The following is a 15,869-nucleotide window of genomic DNA, read 5'->3' as shown; positions in this document are numbered from 1 at the left end:
AGACTCCTCTAAAAGGAGCTAATTCTGACAGCTTTTGATAATGTTCTCATTGTTTTTAAGGAGAAATGGATTTTTAGAGGTCCTTGCTCCACCACTCACACGGATAAAGAAAGGTTCACATACTGAGATACGGAGGAGTCATTCTGGCTTTTACATGAGCTAACGTGGATTTTATACCTGTTTGTGGCTTATCAAGTAAACACTGTACATTTACTTTAATTATTAAAGAAAGGGTGCATTGGCCAAAAGTAGAGAAAGTCCATGCTAAAAATGAAGATTAAATGCTGGGGTCTCAGAGCTGGCCCTGTCCTGTTGATCCGACGCCCTTCCCAAGGGCCACAGCCACACTGACTCACTGCGCATGCTGAACTGCTCCTTTTTAATCTTAAGGGAATGTATCCCTGCCACGTTTTGATGTTCTTTGCCCTGACAAGGCAGAAAACTGTGTTGATATCCATGCTTCTTCTCCAGGGCAGCTCCTCAGAGTTATCTCAGAAGCTGTCTTCCAGGGTATAGTCCTCAGTGTGGCTCGTGTAAAACTCTCTCCTGTCCATATTATAGATTCTTTACTGATTTTTTTCATCAACACCACTGATCTCATTCGGTATTTTTTATTATTAACCATGATTTGAGTACCGGTATTCCTACACGTTAACATTCAAGAGAAAACCCGAAGGGAAATCAACGTGATTATTAGTTAGCAAGTAATTTGGGAATAATCTACTGAAAATTCTTTTTCATTCTGACTTCACATGACTTAAACCACAGAAATATGCTTGCAAATAGAATGTTGTGCAGAAGTTTCATAGGTATGAAACATTCATATCAGAACTGTCTTTTATCTAGGCAGAGGTGACAGGCCCTGTGCATTTCTGCTTGCCCCTCTTTCTGCTTGTGGGCACCCTCAAGAAACCCTGGGGTTTATTGGAAAATAAATGCAGTCTGAGAAATACAGTAACAGTTGAATAAAGTAGGTCCATGAAATGATGTGATGGAAGGTGGCTTCTCTAACATCCACAGATGGAGATGTAGGTACTAGAATTTCTAGTCCAAGCCAATGTTTGGAGGCAGTGTACTTTCAAGGTGGAACTACTCCTTACTCATCTTTTTATTTGAAGAATATTATAGGAGACAATAGTTCTCATTGTTCAGCCTGCCTGAGTAAACATTATACGACTACAATCATTCTTATATAGATAGTACATTTGTAACTAACACTGAACAAAAGTACCCATAACAAACTGGATGAAAAATACAAAGCATTCCTTTATTTTCAAGGCCACTAAACTGTAAATGAACCACCGTTTCAAATTGATCTTGGGAAAATGGCTTTTATTTAGCTTCCCTGTTACTTTGTTTTCCTGTCAGTATAATAAAGAGTAACTGAAAAAGCAGTGGTGTTTAATAGCATCCCAGCACAGAACAATGGAAAACGTATTTCTCTGTACACAAAGAGATGAGTGAGATGACTTGCCTCAATGCTAAAGAGAAATAAATTAATTGGTCTTATTGAAGTCTTTGTTTTCTGTTGTTGTTTTTATCATATCAGAAATACCAAATGAGTCTGACATGTATGTCAGTCTCTGTTTTGTATGAGATAGCATTTGGCTTTTTAATCTGCAGAAATAAGCTTTGGTGTGTTCAGTGATGTCAATCAAAGTTGTTTTTATTTATTTTTAAAACATTCAATGGAAAAGTAATCCACAATTCTCTTTCATTTGCCAGATCTTCTAATGTCTGTATTTCTAAATTGGGAGTTTTTAACTTCAAGAAAATAAGTAACTCAAAGGGAGTGCATTTTAAACACCACAGTGGTCAGAGAGAACATGAGGGTTTTGCAATGTGCTTCCTCTATCCCCATATGAGACAGAGTCGTGTGTGAGCACAAGGCTCTAAAGCAGGACTCAGAGACGAAGGTCTGTGGGAGAAATCCATCCCGGGGTCTGATTTTGTAGGGCCCAAGAGTTCAAAATCGTTTTTATACATGTTAATGGTTTGAAAAAAAGAAGCAGCTTATTTGGCGACATATGAAAATTATATAAAATTCAAACTTAAGTTTCCATACAAAGTGTTTATTGGAACACAGTTATGCTCATTTTTTGACATATTATCTGTAACAGTTCTGCTACAATGTCAAAATCAAGTAGTTGCTAAACCTGTGATACTTACTATCCATCCCTTTGCAGAAAGGACTATCCGAAGGTCTCAAATCTAGCAGGGCCACAGGCTGTTTCACTTCCTTATTCTTTTATATTGCCTTATTTTTCATTCACCCATACATCCTATTGCTTTGATTTCTGCCTATACTGTTTTATTATATTTGTAATAAATTGCATTTATAAATCATGGAGCAAACCCTCTACATGTCTAGGTTTCTGTTCTTATATCATTCACCTTCCCTTCTCCTTGTGCCTACTACAGCACCAGAGAGTTAAAAATACACTGTAAAACTCACTTTGGCTTGATCCTCTGGGTGTTGCTAGCTACCGATCTTGCTCCTTTTCTTTCTATCTTAAAAGGGTTAAAGACCATTTCAAGAAATCATCAAACCTGTCAATTCCTTCATCTCTCCAGGTTACCACTATATGTTACCGAATCCTTTCTTCCTGGGGAAAGAGTTGTATCATTTGTACTGTGATTAAAGCTAGAATGAAGCACCAGTCAGAATCAGTCAGTTGAGTTCACTTCAGTTGCTCAGTCATGTCTGACTCTTTACAACCCCATGAACCAGAGCAAGCCAGGCCTCCCTGTCCATCACCAACTCCTGGAGTTTACCCAAACTTATGTCCATTGAGTCAGTGATGCCATCCAACCATCTCATCCTCTGTCATCCCCTTCTCCTCCTGCCCTCAATCTTTCCCAGCATCAGCGTCTTTTCAAATGAGTCAACTCTTCACATCAGGTGGCCAAAGTGTTGGAGTTTCAGCTTCAGCATCAGTCCTTCCAATGAACACCCAGGACTGATCTCCTTTAGGATGGACTGGTTGGATCTCCCTGCAGTCCAACGGACTCTCAAGAGTCTTCTCCAACACCACAGTTCAAAAGCATCAATTCTTCGGTGCTCAGTTTTCTTTATAGTCCAACTCTCAATCATCCATACATGACTACGGGAAAAACCATAGCTTTGACTAGACAGACCTTTATTGGCAAAGTAACGTCTCTGCTTTTTAATATGCTATCTAGGTTTCTCATAACTTTCCTTCCAAGGAGTAAGCGTCTTTTAATTTCATGGCTGCAGTCACCATCTGCAGTGATTTTGGAGCCCCAAAAAATAAAGTCAGCCACTGTTTCCACTGTTTCCACTGTTTCTCCATCTATTTGCCATGAAGTGATGGGACTGGATGCCATGATCTTAAGTTTTCTGAATGTTGAGCTTTAAGCCAACTTTACTCTCCTCTTCCACTTTCATCAAGAGGCTCTTTAGCTCTTCTTCACTTTCTGCCATAAATAACTAATGACAGAGAGGGTGTGGAGAAAAAGGAAACCTTTTACACTATTTGTGGGAATGTAAATTGGTACAGAGACTATGAAAAACAGTATAAGACTTTTCTCTTTGTATTCAAGTGTCTATAATATGCATTCTCATAATAAACAGAGGAAATTTTTAAGAACAGTATGGAGATTCCTTAAAAAACTAAAAACAGAGCTACCATATGATCCTGCAGTCACAGTCCTAGGCATTTAGCAATAGAAAACCATAATTCAAAAAGATACACGCACCCTGGTGCTTGTGGCAGCAGCATTTAAATAGCCAAGATGTGAAAGCAATCTTGGTGTCCACTTGCACAATGAACAGATAAAGAAGATGTGGTATATGTACACAATGAAATATTATTCAACCATAAAAAAGGATGAAATAATGCTATATACAGCAACATGGATCGATCTAGAGAATGACAAATATCACGTGATATCACTTACATGTGGAATCTAAGTATATATACAATGTGTCAGTTCCTCAGTCGTGTCCAACTCTTTGCAACCCCGTAGACTGTAGCCAGCCCTGCTCCTCTGTCCATGGGATTTTCCAGGCAAGAATACTGGAGTGGTTTGCCATTTATATGTGAGCTTATTTACAGAACAAAAGTAGATATACAGACATAGAAAACAAGCTTATGGTTACCAAAGAGGAAATGGGGAGGGATAAATCAGGAATTTTGGATTAACATATGCACACTACTATAGATGAAATGTAGGGAGACCATGGGGACGGGGGAGACTGGCGTGCTGCAGTCCAGGGGTCGCAGAGAGTCTGACATGATTTAGTGACTTAACAGCAGCGACAGTATTAGTAGATGACCAACAAGGACCTGCTGTGTAACGCCTGAAACTAACACGGCATGTAAGATTATAAATCACCTAAACTTTGATAAATAAAAGTTAATTCACTAATTAAAATATTCTTTATGAAGAATAGTTAAAGTAAAACTTAAGAGTCACAAATACACATCTCTTTAACTTATTCTCTTTCTCCTAGGCACAAATGTTCTGAATCCAAGGACTAAGACCTAGAATATAAAATAGAAAGTGGTAGGGGAAAAAAATTTGCACTTCTAATAGGGAAAGAATAGTTGGATATTTTTCTACCTTAAAGCCTTCAGAGATCATAATTGCAATCAAGATTTAATGATTTTTCTTTGTTTTTGGTCTCCCCATCTCAAGCATCTTAAAATTGATATAAAATTGCAATAACCAATTTCCTTGACATTATAAATGGATTTCCATTTTATATTGACATGGCAAAGTTTTCAAAAATTGTTTGTTATTTTTAATACTCATTTTCTTTTTAAGATACATATATAGATTTTCCAATTATGTTTTTTTATCTATGTGTGTTTGTGTGGGAGAGGAGTACCTCCAAAATTTTCTGGAAGCCTAACTACTGATTTAATACATTTTCAATTGCAGTCCAGGTTGTATCCTCAAGAACAAAGACCAAAGGCCATTAGAAGTACATCCCTTTGATTATAATCCTGTTTTGCCTTTAAAGAGATGTTAATTTTCCAAGTCCCTGCAGATGGATATGGAGCACAGATGTGCACAGCAGTGAGTGAACAATATGTAGGCATGTACCTTATCTTCCAACGTAGCAGTTGAAAATGGCACTAAACCTAATTAGCTCTCAAAAATGATTTAGAAGGACAGGAATTGGAAGGAGAGTCAGAGCCAGACAATATGTTGCTAAGTTTTGAAATAGAAACATGTCTTTAGTAGAGAGTCTTTAAAAAGATTCATATGTGGGAAAGAGCATGATCAAGCTTCGCTCAGAGTTGACCTGGACTGTGATTTCATCAGCCTTAGTCTTTTCAGGACTCTGCAGTTAGCTTGACAGGGCTTTCCTTTTGAACCTTAGAACCCTATTTTCACAAAGGTGGATTCTGCCAGTTCTCCTGCTTTGGACCCCCACCTGTTCAGTCCCAGTTCTTCAGAGCCTCTAGTTCTTGCATCTGTGATGTGCTCATTGACCCTGTCTTTGAACACCACTGTATCCTCTTATTAATCTTGACCTTAACTCTAGAGTTCATCTTCTCAGTTAAACTTCTATACTTGGTTTCCTTGTTTGGGTTTGGACTTCTAAGAAAGTTTCCAGGGACATAACCTTATCTCCTTAGAAATGTCTAAATATATGATGATAACAACAAAGTTAGTGATAATATGCATTCATGAGTCCTTGAAAATGCACACTTTTCTTAAGGACATTTTGGGGGTTTTGTTGATTATTTTGTTCTAATACCAGAATTTTCAGTAAGGCTGGTTTGACAGCATAGCTGACCTTGTCTCAAGAGAACAATTTCCTAAAATTTTAAGGTTAAAAAAAAAAAAAAGAATATTGGGAATTGCTAGAGGGAAAGTCAATGAACTACCATCTCTGTCATACCTATATTTGGAGAAAATATTCTCTTTAGCTATTAATGGGACTTCCCTGGTTGCTCAAACAGTGATGAATCTGCCTGCAATATGCGAGACCTGGGTTCCATCCCTGCATTGGGAAGATCCCCTGGAGGACGGCATGGCAACCCACTTCTGTATTACTGCCTGGAGAATCCCCGTGGACAGAGGAGCCTGGTGGGCTACAGTCCATGAGGTTGCAAAGAGTCAGACATGACTGAGCAATGAAGCACATAGCTATTACTACATCTTGTGCACACAGAGCCACAAAGACCAATGCTGTTTAGATATATGTGTATGAAAAGTAAATTCTATAATCTAAACTAAGACATGTGGCCATTAATTTCTTCAAGACTTACTTATGTAAAACACTGCAGACACTGGTAAACATACCTATTTTCACTCTTTAATATGTAGAGAAAAAACAGAGCATTTTTGTCCTCACAAATAATTTAAAAGGATTGAAGGAGGCTTTCAGACATGATGAAATTTTCTCTATTCAGCACATCATTCCTTCATTCCTTCAATGCTAGTCCTGAGTCTTGCTTCATCTATAAGTTGCTTCCTAGCTCTTCTCAGATATACCCTTCCTGGCTTCTACATTTTGCTGTTCAAATGACCCATAAATTAGTGTTTCAAGGTGACGTTTTATAATGAACACAGTGATTTCCACTACCAGGAAGTAACCCATTCCTTCCCCCTTTGCCACTTTTCTCCCTTCTGCCAAAAGATTGTCCTCAACTAGGAAGAAATGTGTTCTCTTCATGAGAAAACACAATGTTGAGGTGATTTCTACATTTTGAAGTTTCTCTCAGAGGCGTTGACTTGACCAGAATCATATTTTCCAGTTTTGAAAAAAAAATACATGCCCATGTTCCTCTTAAATAAAATTCTACCCTCTATGCAGCTTAAGACAAATATGAAGTTTTATACAAAAGATAATCTTTACATTATTCTCAAACTATCACTGATTATTGAATTACTTTTGTAACTAAGCAGAGATTGAGAGATTTTTCTTTCTCACCACTCAGATCTGCTTGATCTTATTACTCAGTGATTCACCTATCAACCTGATATGCACACAAGCATACACAAATACAAATGCATATTTTTTGTGTGTGTGAGAAAAGCAAGGTCTATTTAATACAGCAAAATCTTTGTAATAATTATTTCTTACAATTAAAAAAAAATAAAAATCCCCTATCAAATAACCTCTCTGAACTAATCTGGAAATGTTTGAGGATGTAGTTACATATTTTTATATTTCTTAATTCTTTTTTCTGATTGGCACAAACCAGGTACACATTGAGTGTTTTGCCTATAGGCCAGCGATTTGGGAGTCTCTGCATTGGGATTTCACCCAGAAACCCATGGTGGTATTGGCTGCTTCTCAAGAAGAAAAGCCAAAAAGCAGTTTGCTCCCATCTGGGTAAGTAGAACTTTTAGCCTGTCATTTCTGAAAGTGGAAGCATATTAATTACCAAGAAGAGATCTTCTCTGCAAACTTCTAAATAAAAGAAGTGGGAAAAGTTTAAAAGCAAAGTAGTGATAGTCTGTTAATTTAGCAGCAAAGGTGCTGCTCTACTTTGTCAAACTATCACAGTTCTCCTTTCCCAGTCTCCTCAAGCCTGCAAGAGGCAGTGCATCAAGGCTAGGCTGCTTTTCTGTTATTTAAAATAGGTTGCAGCTCTTTGTTTTTATAATAAGAAACTGAGGCTCACAAGGTGTATTAACTAGAATCAGAGAGTTTTTCTCAGTTTCATCCTGAATGTAAACAAAGTTGGTTTCCCTGAGGAAGGAATCTGGTCACAAATCAATTACCTCGTAATTATGTTCCCACTTTACTTAACTATTATGAAAGCTAAGTGCAAAGAATCGGACGCTTGTGTCACTCTAAGACGTGTTGAATTCCTAACCCCTAATGTGATGATATTAGGGTTGGGCCTTTGAATTGGGGTTCTTATAAGAGACCCCACAATGTCCCCTTACTGTGCTTCCTCAGGCTCTCACAAGAACCTGACCATGCTGGAACCCTGATCTCAGACAAAGCCTCCAGAAATGTGAGAAATAAGTTTGTTTCTTTATAATGTAGCCAGTCTATGGTATTTTGTTATGGCAGCTGAAACTAGAACATTAAGTGTTTATTTTAAATAAAATATTCTGACTTGGCTCGATAAAGCCGGTTGTTTCATTTTTAATCTTTTACCCTGAAATTACAGTGAAGACAACATTCTTCCTTGCATACATAAACTAAGTACATGTGTGTGGTTTCTCTTCACAATATGAGATTCATTCCACTGTCTTGACTTTACCAATTGTGCTTCTCTGCTCAAGATACCCCTTAGCTATAGCAAATCCTCTCTGTATGCTGTTTGTTTCATGAATCAAATCACAGGCTCTTTGAATATTAGGACCAAGGGGCTAGATATTCTGTCCCTAGACATTCATGAAAATATGATAATGAAATTAAGTAATTGATTTTTTAAATCTTGCTGGAAATATTTCAAGAATAGAGCAATCTGGGGATTTTCTTGGTGGCCCAGTGGCTAAGTTTCTGTGTTCCCAGTGTTGGGGGGGGGGAGGCGGGGCAGGTTTACATTCTTGTCAGGGAACTAGATCCCACATGCCAGAAATAAGAACCCTCATCTTGCAACTAGAGATCTCTCACGCCACATGAAGATCCTGAGTGGCACAACTAAGACCTGGCACAGCCAATATAAATAAACAAATATTTCAGAAGAATAGAGCAACCTGGCAGCTCCCTGCATCCTCCAGTTTCTCCATCCTGTTTGGTATTATATCTCTTATTGTACCAATCTGTCAAGATGTGTACTTCTAATTGGTTGGGCAGGTTTGCTTTCCTGCAATAATTCATTCATGCATGTATTTAATGTCTCATACGCGTTTTCTGTGCCTGTGCCAGACACGGAGGCCACAGTAGCAGACAAGTACAATAGTCACGCTCTCAGACTCCTTGTGTGTGCCGTCTCTGGTGTATCCCATTCCCTTGGTCCACGCTTCCTACCTCGCCCTCCTTTTTATGGTGATGACCTCCTGCCGCGTTGCTCATCGTTGCCTCTATATCTGCATCTTTGTTGTGATGTCGCTCTTCAAAGGTTGAGTTGAATTCCACCGTGGATGTCATGGGTCCTTACTGTGAACTGACACAGACAGGCTCAGCTCAACTGCCCCAGGTCCTCCAGTCCTCAGAACCTTTCTTAGCTGAAGCAAAATGCCCCAGGCTCCACACTGGCGTCACAGAGGAGGTCTGTGGAAGAGCTGAGGACCCGGGCTCCTGTTCATGCAAGTGTTCAGGCCTAGGGTCTACCAGCAGGCTCTTCTCACCTCTGCGGCAGGACTCAGCCCCTGAAGTCTCTGCGAAACAGAAACATTTGCAGCTTCCTGATGATGTAACTAAAGCCCACTTTCTTCTATGATTGACATTTTCTTGACACCCTCCTTCCTAAATAAAAACCACTTTGCCTCAGACATTTTTGGGAATGCAAGAAATGAAGCTCTACTTCAAGCAGTGGCACACCCTTGCAGGTTTTAGGAAATATGTCCTTGGGCAAAATGGTCTTCTTTGTGAAACTCTGGTCTCTCACTGAGGCAGTGGGATACCTGCCTATAAGTAAGATGAGCTTAAGTCCTGCCTGCGAACTCAGTGTTAATAAGGTAATGGGTGCTGGATATGAAGGCAAAGGTGATGAACTCAAAGTCTCCAAGAATAAATTACAAGATTAAAAAAAGAAGAAATTGACAGACTGTAAGAGACTTTGGGGATAGCAACCAAATGACATTGGCCAACTTTATTTAGATTCTGATTTTAATCTGTCAAATTATGCACGATAGTTTCAGGGAGAATGGAAGAGATAGAGAGAAGCTATGAGTAAGATAACTGTGCACATTTGGACACTTACTTGACACTTGGTTCTATTAACCAGTTTAATTTTTGTGCATGTGATGTGTCAATGGACTTGCAAGTGTGATTTTTAAAGAAAAAAATCCCTTACATTTTTATAACTATGAGCTATTTATGTATAAAATTATATATTGCCTGGAATTAGGCTCAGAATAATCCATTGGAGACAGTGGGGGTGGGGGCATAAAGTTAACAGAAATATTTGTATATTATGAATTTTTGAATATAAATAATAAGTACACTGGGTTTTATAACATAATGTTATTCTACTCTACTTTTGTGTATGTTTGAAATTCCAAGTTTGGAGAACAAAGATTATACAAGGGGCAATTCAGGCAAAGAGACACTAAGAACAGTACTGAATAATCTGGCCTATGGAAATGGAACTGTGTAGGTACCACACTCCAAATAACTTACATTGAAATCTGCCTCAAGCACTGTATGACTGAACAATGCACAATGATGTGTTGTATCATGGCCATGACCACACATTTTTGATTTTTGTAGTGTAGAAAAAGTTTCAAATGCTCACTAGAAACAAAGAACCACATTACTCTGTGTGGTGGTTTGTGTGCGTGCTTAGTCATAGCCAACCCTTTGGGGCCCCATGGACTGTAGCTTGATAGGCTCCTCCATCCGTGGAATTTTTCCAGGCAAGAATACTGCAGAGGATTGTCAGTGACTACTCTAGGGGATCTTCCCAACCCAGAGATCAAACCTCAAGTGGCTCTAGTTATCAAGAATCCACTTACCAATGTTACGCTGAGAGTTGTTCAAAAGTTCCCTGAGACCTGAAGAAAAGACTGGAGGATATTCAAGACTGAGACAAAGTGGAGAGAATATGAAGGGGTGAGGAAGGACGCAGGTACCGTATGTCACCCACAGAGGATGATGAAGGACAGGAGGAACAAGGGAGAGAGGGGATGAAGTAGACCCATCCAGGTAAGTAATCCCAAAAGCTCTGGGCGTCCCTGGAGCCTAGAACTTCCTGTTGACTGGGTCAGTTTTCAGCCACCATGCAGTTTGGACAGATCGCTCTCATTAGACTGCTTCAATAAGATGATGTCCTTCCTTAGGAATACAGAATCAACTCTATATCCCAATCTTTGCATCTGTGAAATCAAATGCCATTCTGGAAATATTGGTTATTGTGTTGCTAATCAGATATAATACTTTAGGTAAAGCCTAGACATTCATTAGAAGGTGGATAGTTTCAATCCACAGTTCTATTGAGGGCGATGGAGAATAAAAAAACAATTGGTGATGAGCTATCTTGGGATCCAATTTCTGACAGTTTATTGATTTTATTTGTGGTTCATTAAAAGTCACTATTTCTTTTAGTTCATCCAGTGATGTAATTAAAGGCAAGATTTTGGAGGTCATTGAGCAGTTTCTTGACAATGGAAAGTCTGAGCAGCTGAAATAAAGGGTCCTACTTATATGAAGTATGATATACAGAATCTAAAACTTGTGATAAGAGACAAAAAGAAACTAGTAGTTCTTGAACTGGGTGTGAGCAATCACAACACTTCTCTTTTTGAAGGCATTTGAGGGAGACTAGATATTATACTAGAGAAGGAAATGGCAACCCACTCCAGTGTTCTTGCCTGGAGAATCCTAGGGACGGGGAAGCCTGGTGGGCTGCCATCTATGGGGTCACACAGAGTTGGACATGACTGAAGCGACTTAGCAGCAGCAGCAGCAGATATTATACTATATGCATTCTTTTGAATATATTAACCTAAAATAAATTCTAATATTAAAATTACCTTTGCACTTTTTGCCCATATACAAGGAAGTACCAACTTTCTATCACTCATATCTTCCTCAAGTGAGTAAGTATATATGAGAATAGTGCTGAGACTGAGGTACTGAAACCTAAAATTTTTTCTGAGAAATGAAAGTATGATCAGAAAAGACATCTTTCTCCAGAGAGCAACTTCAGGATGAGTGATACTGACTAAAGATGGAAAAGTTTCAGAATGAAAATGTACAAAGGAAAACACATCAAAAGATGACAGGCCGCTATCTACCATACAGAGAGGAAAACATCTAGATTAATCTTCTTTCCTTAGAAAGCACTTTATTAAATATGTGAATTTAAATGTTGGTCAATCATGAGAAACTTCTTTAGGTCACAAGATAAATTCTGGTGAAGTCATTTCTCTTCCTCTTTTAATTTATTGCAGCTTGGGGACCAGGTTGTCATTTAAATGTTGGGTGGGGAGGGAATGATGGAGTGAAAAACCCTGGCAGCGGGATTAAGGTGCTGAGCAGGTGTTGACTGAGCGGTGAAGGGGAGTCGCCTGGAGAGAAGGGTGCGCTCCATCGGCAGGCGCTGGCAGAGCCAAACCCCACAGGTACACGGTCCAAACCCCTCCCAGCACCAGGACCAAAAGACGGGGGTGGGTTAGCTCTGCATGTTCTTCCACAAGAGGATCATAGAGCCTGTTTTTAGTGGGTTGGTCATTCTTGTTGCTTTGTCTATAACCTTCCCATTTGATGCCTCTTAACTCCGGGAGTTGATGGACAGGGAGGCCTGGCATGCTGCGATTCATGGGGTCACAAAGAGTCGGACACGACTGAGCAACTGAACCGAACTGATGGTTTCCCAGATGGCGCTACTGGTACAGAACCCGCCTAACAGTGCAGGAGATGTAAGAGATGAGGGTTTGAACGCTGAGTTAAGAAGATCCCCTGGAGAAGGGCATGGCAACCCATTTCAGTGTTCTTTTTTTTTTTTATTCTATTTTTATTAGTTGGAGGCTAATTACTTTACAATATTGTAGTGGGTTTTGTCATACATTGACATGAATCAGCCATGGAGTTACATGTATTCCCCATCCCGATCCCCCCTCCCGCCTCCCTCCCTCTCTACCCGATCCCTCCGGATCTTCCCAGTGCACCAGGCCCGAGCACTTGTCTCATGCATCCAACCTGGGCTGGTGATCTGTTTCACCCTTGATAGTATACTTGTTTCAATGCTGTTCTCTCAGAACATCCCACCCTCGCCTTCTCCCACAGAGTCCAAAAGTCTGTTCTGTACATCTGTGTCTCTTTTTCTGTTTTGCATATAGGGTTATTGTTACCATCTTTCTAAATTCCATATATATGTGTTAGTATACTGTAATGGTCTTTATCTTTCTGGCTTACTTCACTCTGTATAATGGGCTCCAGTTTCATCCATATCATTAGAATTGATTCAAATGAATTCTTTTTAACGGCTGAGTAATATTCCATGGTGTATATGTACCACAGCTTCCTTATCCATTCGTCTGCTGATGGGCATCTAGGTTGCTTCCATGTCCTAGCTATTATAAACAGTGCTGCGATGAACATTGGGATGCATGTGTCTCTTTCAGATCTGGTTTCCTCGGTGTGTATGCCCAGAAGTGGGATTGCTGGGTCATATGGCAGTTCTATTTCCAGTTTTTTAAGGAATCTCCACACTGTTCTCCACAGTGGCTGTACTAGTTTGCATTCCCACCAACAGTGTAAGAGGGTTCCCTTTTCTCCACACCCTCTCCAGCATTTATTGCTTGTAGACTTTTGGATAGCAGCCATCCTGACTGGTGTGTAATGGTACCTCATTGTGGTTTTGATTTGCATTTCTCTGATGATGAGTGATGTTGAGCATCTTTTCATGTGTGTGTTAGCCATCTGTATGTCTTCTTTGGAGAAATGTCTATTTAGTTCTTTGGCCCATTTTTTGATTGGGTCATTTATTTTTCTGGAATTGAGCTGCAGGAGTTGCTTGTATATTTTTGAGATTAATCCTTTGTCTATTGCTTCGTTTGCTATTATTTTCTCCCAATCTGAGGGCTGTCTTTTCACCTTACTTATAGTTTCCTTTGTTGTGCAAAAGCTTTTAAGTTTCATTAGGTCCCATTTGTTTATTTTTGCTTTTATTTCCAATATTCTGGGAGGTGGGTCATAGAGGATCCTGCTGTGATTTATGTCAGAGAGTGTTTTGCCTATGTTCTCCTCTAGGAGTTTTATAGTTTCTGGTCTTACATTTAGATCTTTAATCCATTTTGAGTTTATTTTTGTGTATGGTGTTAGAAAGTGTTCTAGTTTAATTCTTTTACAAGTGGTTGACCAGTTTTCCCAGCACCACATCCTGGGCCATAAATCTAGTCTTGGCAAATTCAAAAAAATTGAAATCATTCCAGTCATCTTTTCTGACCACAGTGCAATAAGATTAGATCTCAATTACAGAAAAAAAATTGTTAAAAATTCAAACATATGGAGGCTAAATAACACGCTTCTGAATAACCAACAAATCATAGAAGAAATCAAAAAAGAAATAAAAATATGTATAGAAATGAATGAAAATGAAAACACAACAACCCAAAACCTATGGGACACTGTAAAAGCAGTGCTAAGGGGAAGGTTCATAGCATTACAGGCTTACATCAAGAAACAAGAAAAAAACCAAATAAATAACCTAACTCTACACCTAAAGCAATTAGAGAAGGAAGAAATGAAGAACCCCAGGGTTAGCAGAAGGAAAGAAATCTTAAAAATTAAGGCAGAAATAAATGCAAAAGAAACTAAAGAGACCATAGCAAAAATCAGCAAAGCTAAAAGCTGATTTTTTGAAAAAATAAACAAAATTGTCAAACCATTAGCAAACTCATTAAGAAACAAAGAGAGAAGAACCAAATGAACAAAATTAGAAATGAAAATGGAGAGATCACAACAGACAACACTGAAATACAAAGGATCATAAGAGGCTACTACCAGCAGCTCTATGCCAATAAAATGGACAACTTGGAAGAAATGGACAAATTCTTAGAAAAGTATAACTTTCCAAAACTGAACTTTCCAAAACTGATGTGTCTTAACAGACACATCACAAGCAAGGAAATTGAAACTGTAATCAGAAATCTTCCAGCAAACAAAAGCCCAGGACCAGATAGCTTCACAGCTGAATTATACCATTTCAGTGTTCTTGTCTGGAGAATCCCATGGACAGAGGAGCCTGGCGGACTCTAGTCCGTAGGGTCCCGAAGAGTCAGACACGACTGAAGTGACTTAGCATACACACAACACATCATGGCATTAAAAATTGCGTTTTCTTTTTCTCAATTTCAAAATATTCCAGTTTGGTAAAAACAATTAAACCATATTAATTTTCTGAGGTCTTCATTTTTCTTTAGTATTATGTTTGATATTCATTACAAATTTTTAAAAAATTGATAGAGGAACATTTAGAAGTTTATAGTTGTATACAAACCACTACACATAAAATAGACAGGAAACAAGGATTTACTGTATAGCACAGGGAACTATATTCAATATCTTGCAATAACCAGTAATGAGAAAATGATCTGATATATATATATATATATATATATATATATATATCAGATATATATATATGTGCATATATATGTGCATATAACTGAATCACTTTGTTGTACAACTGAAATTAACACAGTATTGTAAATTGGCTATACATCAAGTAAAAATTTTTAGAGCGGGATATTTTGCAACAAAAGCTTTTTAAATATGTAGGTTCTGCCAATGTCACTCACAAAATTGTACATGGCTGTTCATAAGACTTTAAATTAAAAGTTATGGGTGTGTGTGTAAATAAATTATATGTGTAAAATATGTGTATCTAAATATATGTGTATATATTATAAATATATAACATATTGTGTCTATGTGTGTGTGTGTACCCTCAGTCTTGTTTGACTGTTTGCAACCCCGTGGACTATAGCCCACCAGGCTCCTCTGTTTATATAATTTTCCCGGAAGAATAATGGAATGGCTTGCTATTTCCTCCTCCAGGGGATCTTCCAATCCCAGGGATCGAACCCATTTCTTGTATCTCCTGCACTGGCAAGCAAATTCTTTACATTAGCACCATCTAGGAAATCCATATAACACACTATATGACATATAATGCTGTTATATATCATGCTTTGTACTTCATATGTACATGTCCAGATAAAAACACATGTGTGTGAACATGTCTTCACAGTTAGACATAGACCCTCACAGCATACACACATATACCATAAAAATTATGTGTGATTCATTTAAAATA

General features: G+C 38.5%; 1 pseudogene; it reads right to left on the bottom strand.

Annotated features, from left to right (window-relative positions):
* Positions 1-8,959, bottom strand: part of LOC122688530 — a 55,176-nt pseudogene extending 46,217 nt beyond the window's left edge.
* Positions 8,960-15,869: the final 6,910 nt, after the last annotated feature.

Source organism: Cervus elaphus, chromosome 33 (assembly GCF_910594005.1).
Source record: "Cervus elaphus chromosome 33, mCerEla1.1, whole genome shotgun sequence".
In the NCBI taxonomy this organism is placed as follows: domain Eukaryota; kingdom Metazoa; phylum Chordata; class Mammalia; order Artiodactyla; family Cervidae; genus Cervus; species Cervus elaphus.
The sequence above is the reverse complement of the archived record's forward strand: the minus strand, read 5'-3'. Positions and strand labels throughout refer to the sequence as shown.